The following is a 23,487-nucleotide window of genomic DNA, read 5'->3' on the forward strand; positions in this document are numbered from 1 at the left end:
CGTCTCTGACGTTGCACCATCCTCGCCCCCCTACTTGCAACCGTTCCTTTTGTCTGTTATTTTTTTTGTGCCCAAGAAATAAAACATCCCCTTGGCTGCAAATCGTGTTCCCTGCTCTATCGCGTGGCGCACACTTTAATGATTTCGAGGAGGCGGGGAAAGGGAATAGACTAAAAAACAAATTTAATTAAAGGTTAAGTGCGTGGAAAGGTGTATTTTTGGTGGGATATTATTGCCATGGTCTGCGTCCTCTCGGGGGACACCGAGAGCGGCGAAGGGTTGTTTTCAAAGGGTTTTTCAAAAATGTCAAATCCGTTTTGAGGTGCCCCCACGTTCCTCCCTGGTGGTGTTTGGGTGTCTAGAAACTAAAAGCGCTTCCAGCTTTTGTAATGTGTGCGAGGAGAGAGGAGGAGGGAGAGTCCAAAAAAGAGCCGGGCGCATGCGCAGTGCGCGCCTGTGCCATATTGGAATGAGGCAGTGAGCGGAGTGCTGAGAGCCTGCAAAGGGGGAGGCGGAGGAGAGGCAGAAAAATAGAGCTCAGCCCTGCGAATCCGGCTGGAAAAACTGCCGGCAGGTAAGGCGAGCCCGAGAGAAGGGGCTTCCCGGGGAGCAGGCCCCCGGGGGGAGCTGTTGGAAGGGGTTTGCGGTCACTCCGGGAGGGGCTGAGGCTTTTTTCCGCTCCCCAACTTTGGCGGAGGCGGACGGATGGCCAGAGATGTGGCTGCGCTGTGCTGTGCGTGTGCCTGCTGCACTTCATGCTCGCGGCTGCGCCGGGAGTGCGGGCTGCCCCAACTGTCCTTCCCGGCACACGGGTCTCAGCTCAGCACACGCCCCGGGCTCGGGCGCCTTTCTTTTTTTTTTTTCCCTTCACACCGGCTGCCGTTGAAAAGCAGAGAAGAGGGGAAAACTGTCCTCTGTTTTCATGGATCTTTTCCTTCCTCATTTTCTTAGGGGCGAAAAAAAGAGCCCGACCTCTTGTTTTATGCAGAGTGACGTCTTAAGAACTTCCAGCGAAGTGCCTGGGTCTGTAGCAAAGGACAACTAGTCCAAGCCCCGCCGGACGGCTTTTTTTGGAGGAAATTAAAAAGAAAAAATAGCAGGGAGAGCGTCTCTGTCCTTTTACTCATTTGCACATTTTTAAAAAAATCCTTTCGCTTTTGTTTCCTCTCCATTAGTCTTTGCTGTTACATTCTCACCCGCTGCGAAGTTTGCCGGTGATGTATGTAAAGTGATGTTGCGTTGACGTTACTGCCTTGCGTCAGAAAGGAAAACGTCAAAGTGCATATAGAATGTTGTACCAGTAAGCCAAGACCCTGCCCTACGCACGCGACCCCCGTTTCATGCACTACCTCACTTTATTCTTTATACTGTGCATTTTTTTTACTAATATTGATTTAAAAACGCTGACCTATTTAAGCCATGTGTGTTTCACAGGAGTAACTCCCGCCCCCAGCCTCTTAAAGGGAGATCACCTCTCACAACTTTTACATGCATATTGTGCATGTTGACAACTTGGGGGTGACGTAAGGTTCTTTTTTATGACCTAGATGCCAGAGGTGATAAACATCCAACCTGTGCCCTCGGAGTTTCTGTTTCTCCTGTAAAGGGGACGGCCCCTATGCAAATGCGGATGATGCACTCTGCCCCAGAGGGACCCGCGGCTCTCAGCAAAGACCGCATGATGGAAGGCACTTCCTTCCAGGACCCGCATCACTGTGCATTATGTTGCAAAAACGTCCAAACCTGCCCCCCCTGACCCCCACTAGTGCTCACACCCATCAAATGTCCTGATTCGCCATTGCAGAAAGTTAGAAGTAGACTTTTTTCCACTATCCTAGCAAGAATTGTTGCACTGTGAATTAATTTATAAAGTAAACACACTCGGACTCAAATCCAGGATTGAACTTGTATCCTAACATGGCATTATTGTTATTTAGTTATAAAGTTATCTTAAAGCATTTGTTAAGTACCGATTTACAGCTGAAATCATTGTTTGCAATCTCGTTGATATTAATACAAGGACACATCACATTGATAGTTAGACACCTGTGGGTCTCAGTTTTCCCAAATTGTGGTACATAGGGGAGAAAACTAGTGAGATGGTGTTATTATCCCTTTAGGCCTTTCTTGATGGGTAATTGGTGCAGTGTAATACAAGCTGTTTTATGGCCTGTGTATCTAGAGGACTGTTTCGCCTGGGGAAAGTTGGAGACCGCATTTTGGAATGCAGTGTTTTGACTTTGTTGTTATTATTTTGCTACAGTATCTTAAATGCTTATTGATGATGTCTGTGAAAAGTAAAAACAAGATTTGAGTTGGTTGATGCGTGGAAATGTGTATGGGTTCAGTTAACTTTTGTACATGCTTAGAGACTTCAAGAGTTCTTCATGCTGCTGTTTGTGATTGTCTCTCTATACTTTATGTAATTGTAATTGCATTTATATAGCGCTTACTACCACTGAAAATGCGTTGAAGCGCTTAAAATTTTTGTGTAGCAAACCATGTTGATTCCTTCACATCTTGGTGTTTTACGTTCTCGGGCACACTTCTATCCTTGATTGTGAGTGTTTCCAAGAGGGGCAGGGGTCTCTGTAAGAGGGGTGCCCACCAAAGTGGCGTATATTACTGCATCACCCACCTTGAATGTATTCCAGTATACCCATGCCCACTGGAAATATGATACAGGAGAGATCTAAATTATGCGGCAGAGTTGTCTAAATTATGTGGCAGCAAAATGCAAATCATTCTGCATTATCCGGCACATTTTTTGATAGTAGTACTTTATAATGTCATCTGTGCTGGGCAAGGATTCTCCATAATAGCGGAGGAGATTCGCTCCACTGCCAGCAGACGAAAAATAAAATTTTTTATTATCATTTTATTTATCGCTGTCTGAGCAGCCTGACTGTGCCATGGAGTCTTTAGTGGGGTAGGGCCAGGCCTTGGCCGGGAGGAGGAGTGGTGGACACTTATAAGTGCGCATGTCAGTTTGGCCGGCCTAAATGCTCACTTATATTTCTCCAACCCAGATATGTTACACTGCAGGATTGGAGATAAGTCACAGGCTCCCTGTGCCTGAGTGAGCATCAGACAAATCCAGGCTGTTCTCTCTTGCAAGGTATAGCATGAGAGCAGCTTCTGGATTGGGTGGGGAGCCTGTGCTGTGACCCATGGCTGCAGGGAAAAGAGCTGGCGAGGAGCACCGCCTGGCTGGCAGCGTCAGAGGGAAGTAAGTCTTAAAAATATATATATATTCCCCAACCCCCATAACACCCACCCAGTAGCCCTTACACTTTAGATTGGCGGCGACTGCCACTGATGTGTGCACATGTTAACACTGTATGGGTAAAGGTTTCACCTCATTAGTTCCAGATTACCATCCAAATACAGCAGTAAGCAACTTAAGTGACCAGTCAATATTTGCTAAGGGCTCTTTATTGCTCTGCAATACACGCTGTTGCCTTTTTTTGTAACTTACGATTTTTTTGAGCTAGAAAAATGTTATGTTAAAATCTGCAGATTATGCAGCAGATGATGCATTACGTGGGAAATATGACTAATCCATACATTTGCGGAAACCGGCTTGTTATTCCGAGACACAAACTTTGCCTGGTAGGCAGCAGTGGCCTTGATTTGATGGACAAAGTCATTGCTAGCTGTACAACATTCAGGTTGTTTTCTTAGACTGATAAGGCTTCTTTCAACACTACTTTTCAGTCAGACTCAGTATCTTCATGCTGCATCTGGCCTGATGCGCCATGGTTCGAGCATGTCTCTAGTCCTCCGACACATGACCCAACCTCTCTACATGTAGATCACTCTAGCATGCTCCATTTATGTCCTTAAAAAGCATGCCCCTGCATAGTTTTCTGAAGGTAAAGTAGCAGGGCTACCAGCTATCAAGTGACATCAGTGAGCCACTTGTAAATCCACAGTGACAAACAGTCCATTTTGGGATGAACTGCATAATTTCTCTTTTCGACATAGTGTTTGTACTACTTATTCACCATTGTCTTTCCTTTCGCAAATGATCATTTACTAACACCAATACTTTACATAATATCTTTCTCGTTGAGTACATACCCGCTCTCTCTTTAAACATTGTGCAGCGTATAATTGACTATATAAAGTTCACTCACTCATAGAATCATCTCTGTTGAATGGTTGGTTAGACTAAGTCAAGTGCAGGAGTGAGGAATAGAGTTCTAAAGAGCATGGGGGATTGAATTTGAACGAATGTATGTATATTACCCCAAGCATCTAATGTTTCAAGACACTGTAATTTAAAGCGCTCTGATACCCTCTTGGGCCATGTTCACACTATATAAAACTTTATAATGAAAAAATAAAATGGGTCTCGACTCACCAAAAAGTGTCGCATTTACAGTTGTACACATACACCTATCCGCAGGTGTATATGTGCGGCTATTGGGGATTCAGAAACATCAGCAATAGTGTGTCATGAGTTGCAGCTTGTGTGTACTACTGGCAATGTTCTGCGACTGCCCCTATGCAGTGTTGTACTAATTGTACAACATTTGGGGAAGGTTGCCCCCTGTAGAAAAGCATTTTTAACCACATCGCTGCGGTGGCTATTCCGCCGCAGCGCTAAGAGGGCGGGGCGGCCACGCGGCGGCCGCATGCTGGTGACGGAACCGCTCCGTCACCAGCCGCGGTTGGGCTGTGCTCGTGACGGAGCGGTTCCATCATGGCCCCGCCCGCTCAATAGAACGCGCCGCGCAGGCGCGGCGGCCGGGCCATGACGGAACCGCTCCGTCATCAGCACAGCCCAACCGCAGCTAATGACGGAGCGGTTCCGTCATCCGCATCGAACGGGTTAAAAAATCGTTTCCACCGCTGGGAAATCATTTTTCCCCATGGCCTCCGAAGCCCCTTTCCCCTCAAACTCACAAAGTTTTGGGGTGTTATTCTCGCCTCTCACAGGAAGCACATTTGCACCAGCACTCTGCGGGAGTAAGGTTTGGATAATTTCCACAGTGTGGAAAGGTCAGGAAGGAGTTTGTGAATGCCAACAAGTTCATAACTTTGTGGCCTTTCACCGATTCTGAAGGCAGACCCCATTTTGAGCATCACACTTCCCACCCCTTGCGTGGAGTTTACTACTAGATTAGTGATAAATGTCCACAGGAGTTTGGTGAAATTCTGGGCATCAGCAATGGTGGGTGTTAAAGGATTCAGCCCAAGAGGCAGCCATTGGGCTATTAAGTGTCACCAGCTCAACATTGAAACACACTGAAGTAATAGGTGTCTCTCCTCCATCACTGCTCTCTCTCTCTCTCTGGTTTAGCAAACTGCCCCTTCCTTCTTACACATATTCCCATTTCTATTTCACCAACATTGCTAAGCAACCAGATTCTGCAGCTGCAGGGAGGGAGCGTTTCCGCAATCCCAGAGCTGAGCACAGTCCTGGTGGGGGTTCGCCCCCCTGAGGAGTACCGTACCCTCAAACCAGAGTTGAGTTTTCCTCTTGAAAAATCATTTTAACACATACAGATCTATTTGTGTACGAGATCAAGCTGGTTTCATGTATTTGACGTCATTGTTAGCTTCAGGTGAAACTGGCACAGCAGGCATGTTTTCTTTGCTGAGTGTGCAGTTGCAGGCAGACTGTGCATCAAACGTACCAGTCGAGGGCGGTGAGATATATTGTACACACAAAAATACTCAAAGTTCTCAAATTAACTCCAAACTCGAGAAAAATACATGCCTTCAAAAGAGTAATTGAAATGCCAGTGCGCCAAGAAGAGCAGAGAGAGTTTAAGCGTTCGCTCGCAAGGTCAGGTGCCCTTGGTGAGCCCGCACCGCGGCCGCCCCGTGAACTGCATCCTACGTTAAAATCAGCCACGGCCCCGTTCAGCAGATATAAACGTTAACTGGGATTTAAAGGACATTAAAGACGTCATGACTGTGCACGGTGGCAGGAGCCTGGTAGCAGAGTTTTGATGGTACTTCGCGTGCAGGAATTTCTTGCACGCTGCGTACGTTAGCAGACGCTTCCGGTGGCGGCTGATGGAACTGCACTGACATTTTACATTTAAACAACGTGGCTGGCATTGCAATTTTGACACGATTCGTAGGAAATACTGAGTGTTGCCCTCTTGGGCTTCTCAAGATAGCATCTCTCTTATAAAGCAGACGCACCACCTTTTGTGCGTGTGGGAAACGGAAGTTAATGGATCTGAAAACCACAGGCGTAGTGGGAAACTTACAACTAAAACTACAGGTGGAGATTTATATATTTGCCTGAAAGTAACTTTTTTTTTTTAATTCTCAAACATTCTCATACTTGCTTCTGGAAACCTCGTGGCTTTCCCCAAAGTCTCCTATTTCCCTACCGTGGTGGAGTTTTCCATGGCAAACAACTTTGCAAGTGCACTTTTTAAAAATTTCTCTGTGGGAAACTTTTTTTGTTGTTGCTGGAGAAAGCCCGTCCTTTGTAAATTGAGCAAGTTTTGGACTGAGCCGTTTCCCTTTGCACCCTGATAGTGGAGTTTCTCCAGCTCTTATTGTATGGGGCAACTCTCCACTCTCTCCTAGGGTGGGGGGAAAAGGGCCGGACGGAGTTTGGCAGTGCCCACTAACACTAATGTTTGTAAGTGGTCCTAAACTTCCAAGGCAAACTTCTCCCAACACCCTTTTGCACCCCTTGAGTGGAAGTTACTACTAATATTTCACCACACTGTGAAGAAATTTGCATTAGTAAATGCATTTATGCTCACCAGGAAAGCTATTGTAGGTTCCAGGGAGGCGTCACAAGGTACATTCGGTTATAAGCTCTTAAATATTTTTTGTGAATCAAAAAGTACATTGATCAGATGTGTTTGAAACAGTATTGTGTTTTTTACCTGACTAGATTGAAATTGGCATGTATCATAGTTTTTTTCAGAGTGCATCTTTGTTCAGTCACTTCAGCAACCAATCCTAATCCAAATGAGAACATTTTTGGAACATTCTCAGTGCACTTTGCAGTGGAATGTGATTCATTTGCATCAGAGTTACCTATTATTGTAACTCAAAGTTTACCCAGGTTAAATATATCTTGTTTGACAATTCTGTCAGCTTTCCAGGCACAAGAAGTAACTGCCTCTGTGTTGGATCTTGTTGTTATATAATGTTGCAGTTGAGTACAATAGTTATAATAAGCTTTTTTTATATAGCACTTTCAAAATTCAGATATGCCACTTTGAAGCGCTGTGAATAGCAGGTGTTGTTAAATCATAATTACTGAAACAAGCTTGCGGTTAATCTAATCAATTTGGCTTCCTTTCAACTAATCAGAATGGGCCCTGGTGCTCAGGCCTTTCTGATATATTGCTGTGCATCTAGTTGTAACAGCAGTGGTAATCCAACCTTCATGGGCTGTGTTTTTTGACATGGAGCTTTGGGAGACACAAGGAAAGGAAGATTAGTGGTTGAAAATTGCAACACTGAAATCAAGTGCAGATGGCACTTGAATGCCTTACAGCCACTGGAATGTTCAGATATGTGCATTTTGCCAGCTTTGCATTTTGGCCAGTTGTTCACACCCAGTTACTACTCTGCTCAGTGCTGCTATTAGACAGACCATGGGGCTCAGTGTATCATCCTTGTTTGGAGAAATGTCAGAGTCTGGGATTTTAGGCCCTGCATCCCTTCTGGTGGAGGGGCATCTTAAACCCTATAGTAAACTCTCCTTTCTAAGCATTTGTATGTTTGACAAGTTGCCTTTTAATTTACTTTTTATTTGCTATTTTTCAGATTCTGGGGAATCTCTTAATTTTGCATTAAGCCTCAGTCTTATCATGAATCAAAGCTGTGACCTTCACGGTGCACGCTTAACTCAAAAGGTAGCCTTTTACTAGTCGGCTAGAATGAAATTTCAATTATGCTGGCATTTTGTGTCTTGTTTTCTATGCAAAATTATGTTAAATTATACCAGTTAGTCTAATTGGGGGTCACTCAGGTGAAAATCCTATCGCAGGAGCACCGAAACAATGTCAACACACACAACTTAAGCTGCTCTTGTTCGCTGCACGTGTGCTTTTGGTGCTATTTTTTAGTGTGAAGTGTGTCCTAATGCCAAATTTGTAATGATTGCGTAATGTTTCTGAAATTTCGCTCTCCCATATTTACTAGCGGAGTTACCCCCATGTACCTCACGCCCAATTTGTTATTGATGATTGAGGTATGTGGTGCAGGCGAGCACTTGTGAGGTTTGGTGGAAACATTGTAGTGCTGTAACGGCACAATAAATACTGAAATATTGTCATACCACACATGTAAACAAAACCTAGTGACTTTCACCAGCGTTCATGTTAAGTAAACCAAATGGAAACAGCAATAAAATAATTTTACAAATATTGAATTTTGAGTGTTTAATGAATCTAGCATCGAAATGACACAGATGTAAAAGAATGCTCAAAATATGGCATATCACATTTTTAAGAAGTTTGTTAAAGAGTTGGAATTGCTGAACTTGTGCAAGCTCCGGGTTATATAATGTTAGTTTTAACGTTCCCAGAAGAGTAGGTACAGGTTCATTTATGTGCATCTGCACCAAGAAGGGATCTAGTTCAAAAATAATAAATTCACACATTTGGCTCCCTACAGATGTTAATCATACTCAGAAATGGGTTTCCTTTGAGTCACAGTAAAGAAGTTGGAGACACTGCTCCAAGAAAAAGAAATGCCATACAAATTAATAGCTGATGGCCATAAATAGTGTATTTTCAGACATCTGCTTTCTTCAAGGCATTGAGGAGGCAAATTCTTGCGGTAAAGTATGAAAATTGATGCTTTGTTTTATGTTTCTTCCAAAAGAGAGAAGGAGCTGGGCACACTAGAAAAACTTGAATGCTTGGAAATCTGCCTATGTTCCTCTTTTTGTTTGTTATGAGTTGACAATTGGTCTTCCGAGATTCTTTGACGACCCATTGTCAGTAACAGACATATCGAAAAAAGAACTAAAAACACTCTGTCTGTCGCACTTATCTCAACTACGGATGATGAGTGAAATAGGGAAGCCATCAGTCCACTAATGTCTACTAATACAGCTGGTTCCAACCATCCAACCGTACTTGCAGTATGACTTATCACAATATGAAAAATGTCTTCTTACTCGTTTTAGGTTTAATTTATATCATTATATGGTTTTATTTCCTAACCAGAATGATTGGACACATAATATTTCAGTGTGTCCCTGTGACCTAACTTCCCCACAGTCTACAATTCATGTCCTCTTTTTCTGCAAATTCTATACGCCATTACGCAGGAGGTGGATAATACCATTATTAAAAGTTTTAAAAATTCGCAAATGTCGCCCTGCCTACTTGGCGCTACAATTTTTGGAAAATAATCTGATGGCAAAATCTGTGGCACAGTATCTGAAATTATGTATTAGGCACCGAATGAACTTATGAAATTTTACTGAGTATCCTGTTTGAGTTGGATTTCTAAAAAAACGCTTTCAAGGCACTGTTTGATACAGAATGAATGTGAAGTTTTTTAATATTTATTGTGTTTTTATGTGCTTTTATGGCTTTCACAAAATGGAAACCGAATAAAGATGATTTGATTTGAGTTGACAATACATTTGAAGTGGTCAAAAGCATAGATATGTCCAAAGAGTATTAAAGGCATTATCCAAGTACATCAAAGAATTTATTTCAGAAGAGGGTACATTTTAGGGCATCTCAAGTGACAAGTTGAAGCTAAGATGCTCCAGTGTAAGCAATGGAGGCCCACCCTAGAGCAAGACAGGGAGTTGCAGTCTTCATTAAGTGATCTGATATTGTATTCAAGGGCCTGAAATAGAGTTTGGCAGATGGATTGCTCCATCATAAGCATGATGGATATCCTGTCTCCCTTATTACAAATGCATTATTTCCTGTGACTCTTGGATTAGGGAGCCTGGATGCCCGTCGTGTTTGTGAAGGAGAAACCTGTCTGCCAAATTTAAATCATGTCCTAAGTCTTCAGCAGGAGGCTGTCTTGCGACTCATCATATTTAATGGCCAGCTTCCAAATGCATCTTGCTGAGAAGATTGGCATGGCAGCTTCCATTTTTGAGTATAAAAGACTCAGCACTTCCCCAACATCTGAGTTGCACTTGCAGTGATGTTGAGTAGTTATTTTTAAGTCTGCATGCTTACTGTGAATGTGAGAGTCAGTCTCATGATGGAGGTCAGACTCCTTTGGTAATTTGGGAAGTGTCAGATAAATGTGCGTTCTTACGCAAAAGCGCGATTGGACTTTGTAGGCCAGAGAACACCCTTTGTTCACTTATCTCTAAATGTGTATGAGGGAAACCTTTCTGAACGGGAAACATCCTTTACAACGGAACCGTTACAACGGAATACCGTTACAGCGCAGGATTTACAACGAAAGTCGTTACGACGACTTACGCTGGAGGGCGCTCTAGGATAGGGGATAGTTTAATTTACTATCCAACACCTTCCCTACTATCCACGGGGACTGGAGTTGGAATAGTATATTAAACCATTCACTATCCAGCGCCCCCCAACGCAAGTCGTTGTAACCTGCGTCGTAAAGGTACGCGTTGTAACGGTACGCGTTGTACCGTCATACATCCCTCTGAACAGTTTACTTGGAATGTTGAGTTGATTAAATTGGACTGTTGAGTTAATGTCGGAAAGTTTCATATGTAATGTGCTAATGCATCGTTGTTTTTTTTTTTTTAGCCCTGGAAATAGCAGAAGTTTCCATAACTTAGTTTTAGTGTAGAGCAACACAATCATAGCTACTCAGATCGGAGATTGTGACACGTAGTTTACTTATGCAAATTTGTGTTAGTCATTTGTGTAGCTCGCTTCCTGCACTTAGGATTGTCTCGCTGAACTAATAAGAATAAAGTTCAGTTCACTTCCAAGTTTGATTTTGAGGATTCGATGGCAGTAAAGTATCTGATTTCACTTGGGTCACACGCAGATGTCAGCAGCGAGCAATGCACTAATTGGGTCATCTAACTTAGTAAGCCTGTGACATCTCCTCTGCCAAACCACTGTTCCTTCATTTCATTAATTAAAATTTTTTAATTGGAATAGTTTCATGATTGTATATTAGAATGGTTCTACTTTTTGCAGAACAGCTTTCTTTAGGACCTGGGGTAAGGAGATGTGCTATGGAAGCCCAACTCTGGCCATTGTTTGAAATGTGTTTTGCATTGAGTTTTGTAGTATGCTTGTAGGTTATTAAAGCAAATATTTCTTCTACTTGTGCCTGCATGCGCGGTTTCCTGCTTGCCTCTGTTGTCTTCCTAGGCATCCAGACTTGCTCAGTTTTTAATTGTGCATGGGTTTCATTGCCATACATGGAAAGTAGTGTAGATGTAGAGTTTGCATGCTGGTAATACCGAATCGCAGCACGTTAATTGCCTTGACAGAGGATAAGGACTTCCTAAAGGATACTATGTACTGGATTTGGATTTTTCAGGTTCTGAGGTCTTCCCTGGAGAGTCTTGTTCCTGAATCTAGCATTTAACTCAGTGTGGCAACTTAAGTCTTCCTTTCCTATCCTTTGGTGGCTCTGAAAGAAATAACTTTGTCATAGCTATAATTATTCTGTAGGAAGCAAAATATGACCGACAAGCAAAAATCGCTGATTCTAGTCCTACATCTCTTACAAGCGTCTAAGAAACATCAACTCAAGTGATATTTTAGGTGTTTTAAAGATAGCAAAAACAATTCAATGAGAAATATGCGTAATTGGAAGAAGGACTTTGAAAATGTCTAAAGTTTAGAAAAGTCGCATGTTAACAGAGAAAAATACCCTTTTGGTGATTGCAAATTTAATAAAACGAATTGCTGAATTATATTAGAAATACCCCCCAAATGTTACTCATTTATAAATGAATCAGTTCTGATGGGGATCAGAATCTGTTCTTTGTTGATCATGTTCACTGAGGGACTTCACACTGGATTATAAAAGAAAGTTGTCGGCACTAAGTGAACCTCTTTTATACCAGTGACTCATGCCCTCAGAAGAAACAGTCCCCTGAACGCCTTTGTAAGACCCACATATCAAATAATCTTGGTCGACCACCCATTTAATGAGTAAGCACCCACCCAAATTGTTCAGCAGCTCGAAGAAAGTGCTCTGAACACCAGTTACAAGCAAAAACAGCTTTTTACAAACTATAGCTGATATCCTAAATACACTACTACAATATAGTACACTTACCATTTAAACCCACTTTAGCACCATGTTAGCCATTCTAGCATATGCTACTATAAGCTCCATTGTACATGATACACCTTATCACAGAAAAGGACAGAGATATGGCTTTAGCAACATTGTTTGTAATGATCTCAAGACTCGACAGCATAGTTTTCCAAGTTCAGCCCTTTCTGTAGATCACATGCACCGCTAAGACAACATATTTGAATATTGTTAATGACATGCCTTGAGGAGGAATTTCTAAATCGACAACAAGGCCTGTTATCATATACTGACATTACATACAGAAATATTGTCTGAGATAAACATCCTTCACAAAAATATTGCCCCACCAGGTGTAGATTTTCTCTTATTAACTCTAGTGGGGTGAATTTTTCATAGACCATATTAAGGACTAGTAATTGTGTCAGACAATATTCTGAAAATGATATTCTAGTACCGCACCTCTTAAAGAATTCCTCATGCTAACAGATATTAACTTGAACACCTCCTTTCAGTTATAACATTGTGCTTAAATCCAGAGGCACAATTTCATTAAATTGAAAGACAGATGGAGGCATCTGGATGTGTAGCATCCAAAGCACAGTGATCCAGAGCTAGACTATCAAATACACCATATAATGCTCTCAGACAAACAGGAGGGGTCAACAAGGTCATTCTACAAGACATACAAAGAAAGTAAAAAAAACTTGTTTCCATGGTTGTTGCCTGTTGTGTGACTTTAGCCCCAATCAAAAATATAATGAGACTTGTACCCAGTAAAACAGAATTGAGAACTTTAGGGACATTTTCCATTGCCATTCATATCCGCTTTAAAACCATCCTAATCTTGTACACACATTGTTCAGTAATAATTTGCAAACACTCTTACTGGCTCATAATAGTCTCAAAGCAGCCCATCATTTCTTAAAACCTTTGCTCAGTACTATATTACAAAGAACAATTATTGTCTGGAAAAGGTGCAGCGGTATGTGGTATTTAGATGGGAAAAACCTGCTTGTACATAGGGGGCAAACATCTATTGTGGTCTCTACCATTGTGACTTTCCAAGCCAGAGACTCACTCACCTGTTAATCATAACCAGCCAATAAGTCTGGCATTGGCAAACTGGTGCAAATATTGAAAATTAGGCCACAGAAAAAGAAAAAAACAGAAGAAAACATGCCACCACCTCAGTGTGGCTGCCACATGCTTTTAGTAAAAATATCTTTGTTTATAGAATGAACTGTTGTATATAATTTTAATATATATCAGTAAAGGTACTTCCTTGCAGGTTTATGTATCTGGAACAGGCTTAGAAACCCTTTTTAGTTTTAATACACATCAGAGGAAAATTTGCTTCTTATTGGCACAAGAAAAGATGCTATTGCTTGTGAATTCTAGTAACTTTAAGACTTGGTTTCAACACACAAGGTTGCCTAAACAAAGAAACACTAGCAAAGTAATCAGCTGACACACCAGCCATGACGTCCACGTGAAGTACTTTTTAGGCAGATGTGCATCTGGGTTGAAGAAAAACATCTTTAACTATAGAGCAAGAGAGTGTGGTTGACGTGGGATAACTATTGCCTCGTGCTGGGTGCTGTGGTAGGTGGAAGCAAATGTGAATGCTAGTTGAGCAGATCAATGGATGAAGAGAGCTGGCTGACTGCACCTCTATGTATACAATTTTTATTATGACCCATCTTGGTCGCATGATGCTGGCAGCATTTATAAAGCTGTCCTAAGGCCAGATCTGAGAATGATGCTGACCTCATACAGTTCTAGAAAAGCCTGCCTGGAGATCAATACCTGAGACATAAGAAGTATAAACCACCACCATCTCATATTGCAGGATGTTCACAGCACAACTCATTGTTGGAAACATACATTTCTATTTAAATATATAGTTTAATGCCACAAGAAAATATAGAAATCCCATTGAAGTGGTGCCTGTGTAAATGAAGACTGTTGTATTTTTCATTTCAGAATGACTAGTTTAGCAAGAATATGTTTGGTTAATACAACAATTTAACTAAAAGCCAGTCACCCCATCTTTGACAGCTGTAGGACCCCTCCTCGGGCGCTATGATGAAAATGATTGGTGAGTGGGGTTTTGTTAACAACAAAATCTTTTTGGAGTTTACAGCTCATGTGGTTTACAGCTCATGTGGTAACTCGGAAACAGTAGGAGTTAGGGAGTGAGCTGCAGATGGTACAGATTGGAAACACACAGCAATGAATGCATCTCCATGTTCCTGAGCTGTGCTGTTTGCTGCTCATGTTCTAACCCGCACTATTTCTAAATGAGCATCGTGCACTGTAAACTGCACCTGTTTGTGAATACACACCAGTACAGCCCCATTCTGTACTGGTGTGTAGAACATGTTGATGGGGTTGCCTCAGGGCACAAGAATATCTATTCAGAGACTTTCTGGCTACCAAATGGGCTAGCAAATACATTTTTATTTCCACATTTATAGTTATCTGTTCAAATCACAAGCCATGCACCCTCTTCCACTACTTTCTTGGTAATGCAAACGAAAAAAATGTTCTCCTTGGTTCTGAGAACATAGACTTATATCTATAAAATCTATATATTTTTTACTTTTGTCTACAGAATCTAAATTCCACTTCAAACAGTGGGCCTAAAGTCAATTACATGAAAGACCTTTTTTTTCAGGTTTGGCTTTATTGAGGGGCATTAATGTCAAAGCTACTACATAGGTAAGAAGAGATCCTCGGGCTTGTGTGTAGGATACTAGGCTTTGTAGTCAGCCCTTGATGAGGAATATGTAATGCTTGGAGTTAATCTGTTACATCATTGATTTATCCTTGCCAATAATACATGCCTTCTGCTGACCATGCATAATAGGAGTAACATCTGCTGTAATCAGTTATATTTTACATCTCCCTGAATTGAAAAGTTTATGCTTACATTGGCCATTAGCTTAGCTCCCTTAACAATAAATTCATATATATTTTTTCACTGCTAGATGTTTCACAGGAAAGTAACAATGGAAATTATACTGCAAAATGTTCTAGATCAGAGGTCTCCAACCTTTTGTGTAACAAGAGCTACTTATGTTCAGTGAAAATCATTGCGAGCTACTTATAATATCATGATAATGATCACACAAGACAGCTTGAAATATATTTTAAAAATCTAGCCCAGTCCTCGAAAAATCATAAAAATGTTACTGGACCTGCAGGTCTAGTGACTTAAATAATCTATGCTATGTAATGCTCTTGACCCATAAACTGGTTAAATGATTTGATCGTGGGCAAATAATATAATTAATTGAGCCGTAATTCTTATATAATCTCATATAAGAGCAACTATAAATGTGCGAGTTCAGCATGTCTGCTGTACAAACAACTATTTTGAATGATTTAATTGACTAAAGTGGTAGGTGGAATAATTCTAAACAGGCTATCTACATGGGCCAAAGAAAACAATATTTTATCACCTATACAATACGGATTCAGACCCGGTCATTCGACAATTACACAGTGTCTGAACTTGTATTTGATTTTAAGTAAATATACCCTGGCCAAACAAGGAACTGTCTATATGGCATTTATGGACTTATCGTCCGCTTTTGACTGTGTGGACAGAGGCATACTATGGGCTACTCTGATAAAAATGGGCGTAGAGAGGAATCTTGTCAACTTTTTGGCCGATCTGCATTCGGATACAAGAGCCAACGTTCGTTACACCCAAGACCTAAAAGTAACGGGTGAATTCAGAATAAATCGGGGTGTACGACAGGGGTGCTTCCTGGCTCCATTCCTCTTCAATTTGTATATCAACGAATTGGAGGAATTTCTTCTAAAGACTGAAGCAGACTACCCCTTTGTAGAGCGCAAAGGGGTTCCTGTGCTGCTTTATGCAGATGATGCTGTACTCATTTCTAGAACAGCAAATGGCCTTCAGAAACTACTAAATTCCTTCTTTAAGTTCATGGAGTCCCGTGGCCTAAGTATTAACAATTCTAAGTCCTACGTCATGAAAATAGGACAGGATACACAGAAAACTAACTCTTTCTGCATAAATGGGGAGAAAAACCCTACCACCAATACCTTTTCATACCTTGGAGTCCTCTTAGATCACAAATTATCCTGGGGTCCCGCAGTCACCAAAAAGAAGGGTGAGACAACACGTGTTAATGCGGCCATTCTTGGCTTTGCGAAAAAAAAATTGGAAATTGCCCAACGGCCGCCCTACTCAAACTATACCAGGCAAAAAGTGTTGCTGTCGCCTGCTATGGAAGCGAGCTTTGGGGCTACTGTAAGATAAAGGACCTAGAGGTCACAGAAAATAATGTTCTGAAAAAGATACTGAGGCTGCCAAGGGGCATTGGGAATTTTTCGGTACATGAGGAGTTGGGTGTCCCCTATTTAAGTGACAGAATAGCAGTGAACCCGGTACTGTGCTGGTTGAATTGTTGGCTTAATACTGATATACCTCTCACCCAAGCTTTATCAAAAGAAGCCCTAACACTTGATGGGTGGTTTAAAGTTCCGTGGTTGAAGTATATAAAGGACTGTCTGACGGCAATTGGGCGGCCTGATTTGTTTTTTGCTCCCAACTTGATCACGAAACCCGATGTTATCTTTGCAAAAAATGCTATGTTAATACTAAGATGCTCAGACAGAGAAGAGGTTGAGCTACAGAAGGACAGTGTTAGGAAACACCTACTTCTCAAAACCTGTCCACAAATGGAACCTTATTTGTCATGGCACATGACTGGCTATGAACGTTTTTTGTTAATAAGGTTCCGCTTTGACCTATTCCATCTCTTACTGGCGGTTCCAAGTGGGGCTCATCGGGGTGAGGTGTTGCCAGCTTGCGGCTGCGATGGGAAGTCTCCGCAAGATCTGGCACACTTTTTATTCATTTGCCCTTATTACACTTTACCACGGAAACTATATCTTAAACCGTGCCTCAAAAAACTGAACTTCGCACAAATCAAACCTGCACTTTACTATCTTCAATTGCTGAACTGTGATTGCACTTTATTTGTCTGTAACTTTTTAAAATCAGCCATCACCTTCAGGAAAAGTATGGATGGATAATTATGCTGCTAATGCCTTAGGCACTTTTAAATTTTATAATGAAATTATTTGTGATTTTAATGTACTTTTAATAATGCCTTTGCTCATGTTGCCCGCTGCTCTCTCTTTTCTACCTTATACTGTGTATTGGATCCTTTACTTGCCAAATGAATTATCCGGACTGTTTTTAACTGTTTGTTGATGATATGTACTTTTATGATTGTAATGTTTACAATCGAATAAAGTTATTTGAACTTGACTAAACATTTTTTCCATATATAATACAAATCTAGCCACATATAGGATACATCACATGACTCCTGACTTGCCTCTTAGTTGATTAACAGCCTTTCCATCAGGGCAGGGGCAGGAATGATTCTCAAATCATGTTTAAAATGATCACTTTTAGTAAATGCATAACTAAAGCATAAAGTGGTAGCACACTTTCATTCATAATCAGCAGATTTTACATTGAAGTGACCACACACTTTCCCCACTGACATGGGGCTTTACAGATAAAACTATATACAATTGTATGTGGAAATAGTTTCTGCAAATTTGTGTCATTTGCACATCACCAAGTAAAGTGTTCTGGTTTGTTTTACTCCTATTTAACTCTTTGTTTAGTTTGCATCACACTTCTTAATCACACAAAAACATGCTTTTGTAATTCCTGTTATATATTTTGAAATATTTGTAATATTAATTTACAGGCTATTTAAAGGATATGTGTCAGAGACAAATAACATCTTCAGACAGCTCACTTGACAAAAACCTCTAACTCTAGTAAGAGTGGGGAGACGATGAAGCCTTACGGCTAGAGCGGTCGACCTCGAAGCTGGGGAATCAGGTTCGAGTCTTGGCCTCGACGCTCAACATCCTGTGATTCTGGGCAAATCACTTAACCTCCCCGTGCCTAAGAAAATGAATGTGTGAATATGTCCACCTCTAACGAAACTGGTGCTCATGTAAAGCACTCTGATACCTGATATCTTCGGGTCTAGTTTGCGCTATATAAAACTCTAAATAATAATAATAATAATAATAATTTAAAAAAAAAAAACGAATTTTCCAAGCAGCAATTAGTTAAGACAAACTGACATTTGTGCTCTTTCCTTCAACAGACAGCAAATGTGTCAAGCTAAACACAAGATATAATGTAATCTTTATTGCTCATTCACTTTCTGAATGAACAGAACACTTGTTCCTTTCTAGCCTAAGTTTACTCACCAATTGAGTGGGCAAGTAGATTTTTCTAGGCCTGCAGCCTTTTTGCTCCAAATATCAGCTTATAGGTTCGGAAAAGCTACACTTTTTTGTCTCAAATACACAATTTTAGCATACATACATTCAACCAAGCAAGAGGTTCTAATTTTTGTAGGCTGTGTTGCACAGAGGAGAGCTACTTCCAGGTAGCTCGACATCTACCAGTAGCTCACGAGTTAGTCCTGGGAGAAGACTGTCCTAGATGCTGTTTTTGTTTCGAGTCTAGCCCTTAGAAAAAGTACTGTGTTTGCTGTATGCTGTGAGCTGTTTCTAAACAAACTGTAGAAAATGTCCTACATAGGAAGCATAATATTTCTTGAAATCAGCAAAACAAAAGTAATTCAAATTGTAAACATCATCCGCACGAAATACTCTGTTTTGGCGTCCATTTGTAAAGCACTCTTCATTTAAAGCACTGTATTTCTGATACTTACTACCTGTTACAGTAGTTCTTGTGTTTATGATCTTTAAATAATCAGAGCCCTAATGGACCTGTGTCCCTATTGGATTTTGTGATTACAAGGTTAAAACAGGCCTCTACTGTGGCAGCAGCCATTCATGCATCTGTGCTTCAAGTCAATCCTTCCGCCCCTCAGTAAAAATAGAATATGAAAAGTGATCAATAGAGGAATGAATTGTATGGGAGGTTCAGGTTATTGGTACTTTCTCTATGCATAAGAATGTTAATATGATCTAGCCAGACTCTCTTCTATCTTGTATATAAGGTATAACTTATTCCCTTTATATAAAAGAGTTTAGCATTTTATCAGTGTATCTATTGCATCTCTCCTTGTAAAAGTCATTTGAGAATAATTCTGGAAGAGTTAAGTTCTGGTGCAACAGTAGTTATTGACCTCGCCGGTTCATACTAGAACGCCTTCTTGATGCTACATGAGTTTTGGAATTCATTATTTTACTTTGCCAGAAGTCAAGGAGAGGTGGTCCCATGGACTTGCTGCTCCAGGTTAAAATATAGCTGGGACTCCTTGTTGGTTCATTGGAACTTGTGGCTCTGTTCCTTGGGATGTATAACACAGATGATGTTAGATTTTTGAGAGACTTCTGTTAGCATACTTGCCAAGTGATTACGGTGGGAAAAAGGAGGGTTCTTCTTAGGAGGTTTAGTTGCTGATTTACCGTCTTTGCCACTGTGTTGGTGCCCTTCAAGGCAAAATAACCTCCCCTTCATTCAAAAATGTTTGTCTCCATGAATCCTCTACTTGTAGATGATCAGCTCGTCCAGCGTGAAGTGGAGTTGTGTGCTATCTACATAATAAAGCGATAGTGGTATTGGGATTGTTACTTTATGTGATGGGACTCGTGCAATGGACAACAGAGTGCATTGTGAAAACCTCTATAGAATACTGCATGTAGTCACTTTGGTACTATTTTTCGACATGATATCAACTTGAAGGTGTTGTCTATGAGTCACGTCTGGGAGTAATCGGAGGGCAGAATTCAATATTTGCAGCCATACTCTGGTATGTAAACATTATTGTTAGGTTTGGTCGAGGGAGAGAGCTTTAGCTGCCTCCCCTTGCGCCCTGTTTACAAAAACCTTAATAATATTACATATATGATATTGATTAGTGTTTATAGCCATTGGACTGTTCCAGTTTCATTCACTTTGGTTCTCTTTGCCCTGAGTAACGATATTTTGTCTTGATATGTGCATCTCCGTCTAGAAAGTACTCCACGTCAGTGCCAGGCCATCCTCTGTTTTCATTTCCGCTATGTTTACTTGTTTATTTTTTGTGATGTTGCATTTTTTACTTTTTTGTGCAAATATATGCAAGCCACAGTTGAACATCAGAAGCAGTTTTACCTTTCATTACTTCTACAGTTTAAATTTGAATTTCATGTGTGTGCGAAAAATAAAAATCACATGCTAAGGCCAGATATATCGGCGTTGCCAACTCTATTTGAAGTATGGCATACATGCTCAGTCGATTAGAGACGCCATTTAGTTCTTAACTCTGGTGATGAGGAAGCGCTTGCAGGCGGCTTTGATGACACCCTTCAGTCTGCTCCTGCATCCTGCCACACAAGGCCAGTGAATTCCACAAGATGCATTAATAGATAATAGTTCTTGAGCAAAATGACTATGATGTGGTTCTTATTAACTTGTTCTGTCTTTGTCAATTCAGCCTGTTTGCTAGAAAGGCAGCAACAATAGGTGCGAATCTTGATGTCAGATACATTTCATATTCAGTTTTGTTTACCACTGTATCTCTCTGCTGTAAAATGTAATAAAATATTTTGAACATTAAAAAAACGTGATTTTTAAAAGTATGCTAAACCGTGACACTAAAAGGGAATAGCAACTCATCAGCTCAGACTCGGTAACAATCTTGATGACTATTTAATATTAGTTTTGTTTAGTAATGTTTTAGCAATTCTTATTCAGAGGTTTCCTGAAAAATGTTCACTTGCCTAAGTTGGTCCCATAAACCGGCTTAAGGTTCCCAAACTGCATTCAAATTGTGGTTTTGTATTCTCCACTGTTATTTTTATGTATAATGGGTCTACCCAGTGTGTAAAAAGACTTTGATAAATCGCTTTGACTGTCTAATTACTGTCTAATGATCTAAAAACAATTAACTTAATTACTTTGTTTGGGAAAATGTTATCATAATTCAACTCTGTATTAGTGAAATTTAACTAACATATCATTGTGAATGGCTGACTCTGTATAGTTCTGCCAGTTGTAAGTAATATTTACAAGAATTACACAATAAAACATATTTAGTAAAAGGCAAAAATGGTTTAACATTTGAGGATGTTTTGTATCCGGAATCATAATGACTATTTTGTGTCAGTGTAACTTCACACTGAAAAAGTGATTTATTTTCTAGGACAAGCTTTGCGTTTTCACATCCATTTGCCAACTGTTAAAGCCCTGAATATGGGAAGGTTTCAGTCCATAAGTTAAAACGAGACCCAAGATGATAGTGAGCAAAACTCGTTTGCATCTGGCGAGCTACTCTGTATTTTTTGTGAAACGAGTTGTTTTTTTCTCAGACTAAGTCTGAGATGTGTGGTGTACTGTCCAATATCGGGGCTCCCTAGATGGGGGTCTTAGTAGACAGATTTGGCACAATATCTGATCCCAACTCACACCACTGGTAAATATCTACACAATGACGTGATTAGTTTTATGGGGTCGAAAGGCATGGGTGTAGTTCAGTTCTGTCATATAATGGCTGAGGGTTTTCCTCTTGAAACAAACGATTAAGAGCAGGGCCACTGAAACAATGTAGCAAATGGGGATCTAATTATGAAGTAAGGGGTAACTAAGTTTAACAGCAAGAACATGCAGACTACACATAATTCAGTTTAATTTGTCAGTATTATTTCCACGATCTTGTCATCTGCCTGTGCAAAAGCGTCGCCTCATTTTCACCAATGTAGCAGTTTAATGTTTGAATACATATTTTGAAAAGGCGACTGATCAGGAAACCTTTGCAAAGGATCTATGAATGCAAGCAACCAATCAAGACAGAGAACATGCCTGATGCAGATAGGTAAATATGCACATACATTGTTACTCCTACAGCCAGGTGTAACTCTCAGCTTGCTGTTCACTAGTTCCAAGGGGATATATACGGTTTATATTTTTCCACCCCCTCAGATTAGGAGGTGAGTCTTCTACAACAGAATTTATTGAGTAAAGTTACTGCCAGTAACCAGAACTATTGTAAATGTCTTACACTTTAGCATGTGTCTACAAAAACCTCCCTAAGTTTCTCTACACCATGCCCTCCACCCTCACAATTTCGTAGAATTGTTCCCCGTTTTCCTACCACTTTCCCTGGCACCTCCCACATGTACTAATCATTTGTGTACTTGAGTGTGACACGTTTTCTGCTACCATGTCTGAGATCTGCACACATAAAAAGAGTACGAGGTGGAGGTCCCTGCTCATAGATTTGTTAACTTCATTTTGTAGCATGTGAGTACCACTACTATATGTAATGCAAAATGCAGGTAGTAAATCAGGTCCGAAATGTTGAGGCCTGTCTCAGCAGCGTAGCTGTCTCCTTGAGGTATTGTTAACAATTCTTTAAAATATACATGGTGTGAGCTTTAGTTTCACCCAGAAGAGTCTCACTTTCTTATTCCATGCTGTTAGCTATTTAGTGTACCATCAGCTTTCCAAGAAGTGCTTCTATTAGAAGCACGAGGCACTATTTTACATTAGAAAAGCAAAACCATTCATCACTCTTGCTGGTTATCAAATTCCATTCTTTGCCTCCTATATAAGCATTCTAAATCTGCAAAATTTGCAGCAGATAGTAGATTATGTGACAAAAGTAGCAAATCCACAACTAAGCATAAACAACCAGCCCTGCAAAATTGCATAATTCCAGTATAAGGGCGATGGAATTGTGTATTGCTCTATTCTAGATGGTGGCATATTTTTTTTTACAAGAAACATATTTTAATTTAAAGGATCAGTTTAAGCTAAAGCGCGGCTACTGCCTCCAATAATATCACCAGATTGCAGCAGCCAAAGCAGATCAACATGAGATTGGCTGCAGTATATACTTAATGCTAATAAAACGTTCAGTATTAGAACTGGCCACACAAGTTAACTACCTCACAGAAGACCTTTAGGAAAATAATCGTCTATTCATTAGGTACAATCCACCCATTAGAAACTTGGAATTATTAAGGAAGGGATAACATTCAAATGGCAGGCAATACACACAAGATATCATAAAAGAGTTGCAGGGGATAATGAGGGGGAAAATTCAGTTGGATAAAAATACAGCTTGTACAATAATCATCATGATGCTGATTCCGCACCAGTAGGATCAGAAAAAGTCTGCCTCGTTACACTTTAAGTAAGGTTTTGGGCTAAAGAATAGTCTTTCACTACAAACTGAACTCATTCGCAGCTATTAGTTCTTTCTAATATTCATGCGCAGATGGCTTTCGGATTGTTGTCTCATTTGCGAATACATCTTCTACTTGCTAATAACTTTC

General features: G+C 40.6%; 1 protein-coding gene across 1 annotated transcript in view; it reads left to right on the forward strand.

Moving 5' to 3' along the window:
* Positions 1–445: 445 nt before the first annotated feature.
* Positions 446–23,487, forward strand: part of SFMBT1 (Scm like with four mbt domains 1) — a 433,177-nt gene continuing 410,135 nt past the window's right edge. Inside the window, exon 1 of the mRNA XM_086939186.1 lies at positions 446–574. The gene's annotated coding sequence lies outside the window, so the exon portion shown is untranslated. The remainder of the gene's footprint in view (positions 575–23,487) is intronic.

This window comes from Lissotriton vulgaris, chromosome 9 (genome assembly GCF_964263255.1).
Source record: "Lissotriton vulgaris chromosome 9, aLisVul1.2, whole genome shotgun sequence".
Taxonomy (NCBI): Eukaryota; Metazoa; Chordata; class Amphibia; order Caudata; family Salamandridae; genus Lissotriton; species Lissotriton vulgaris.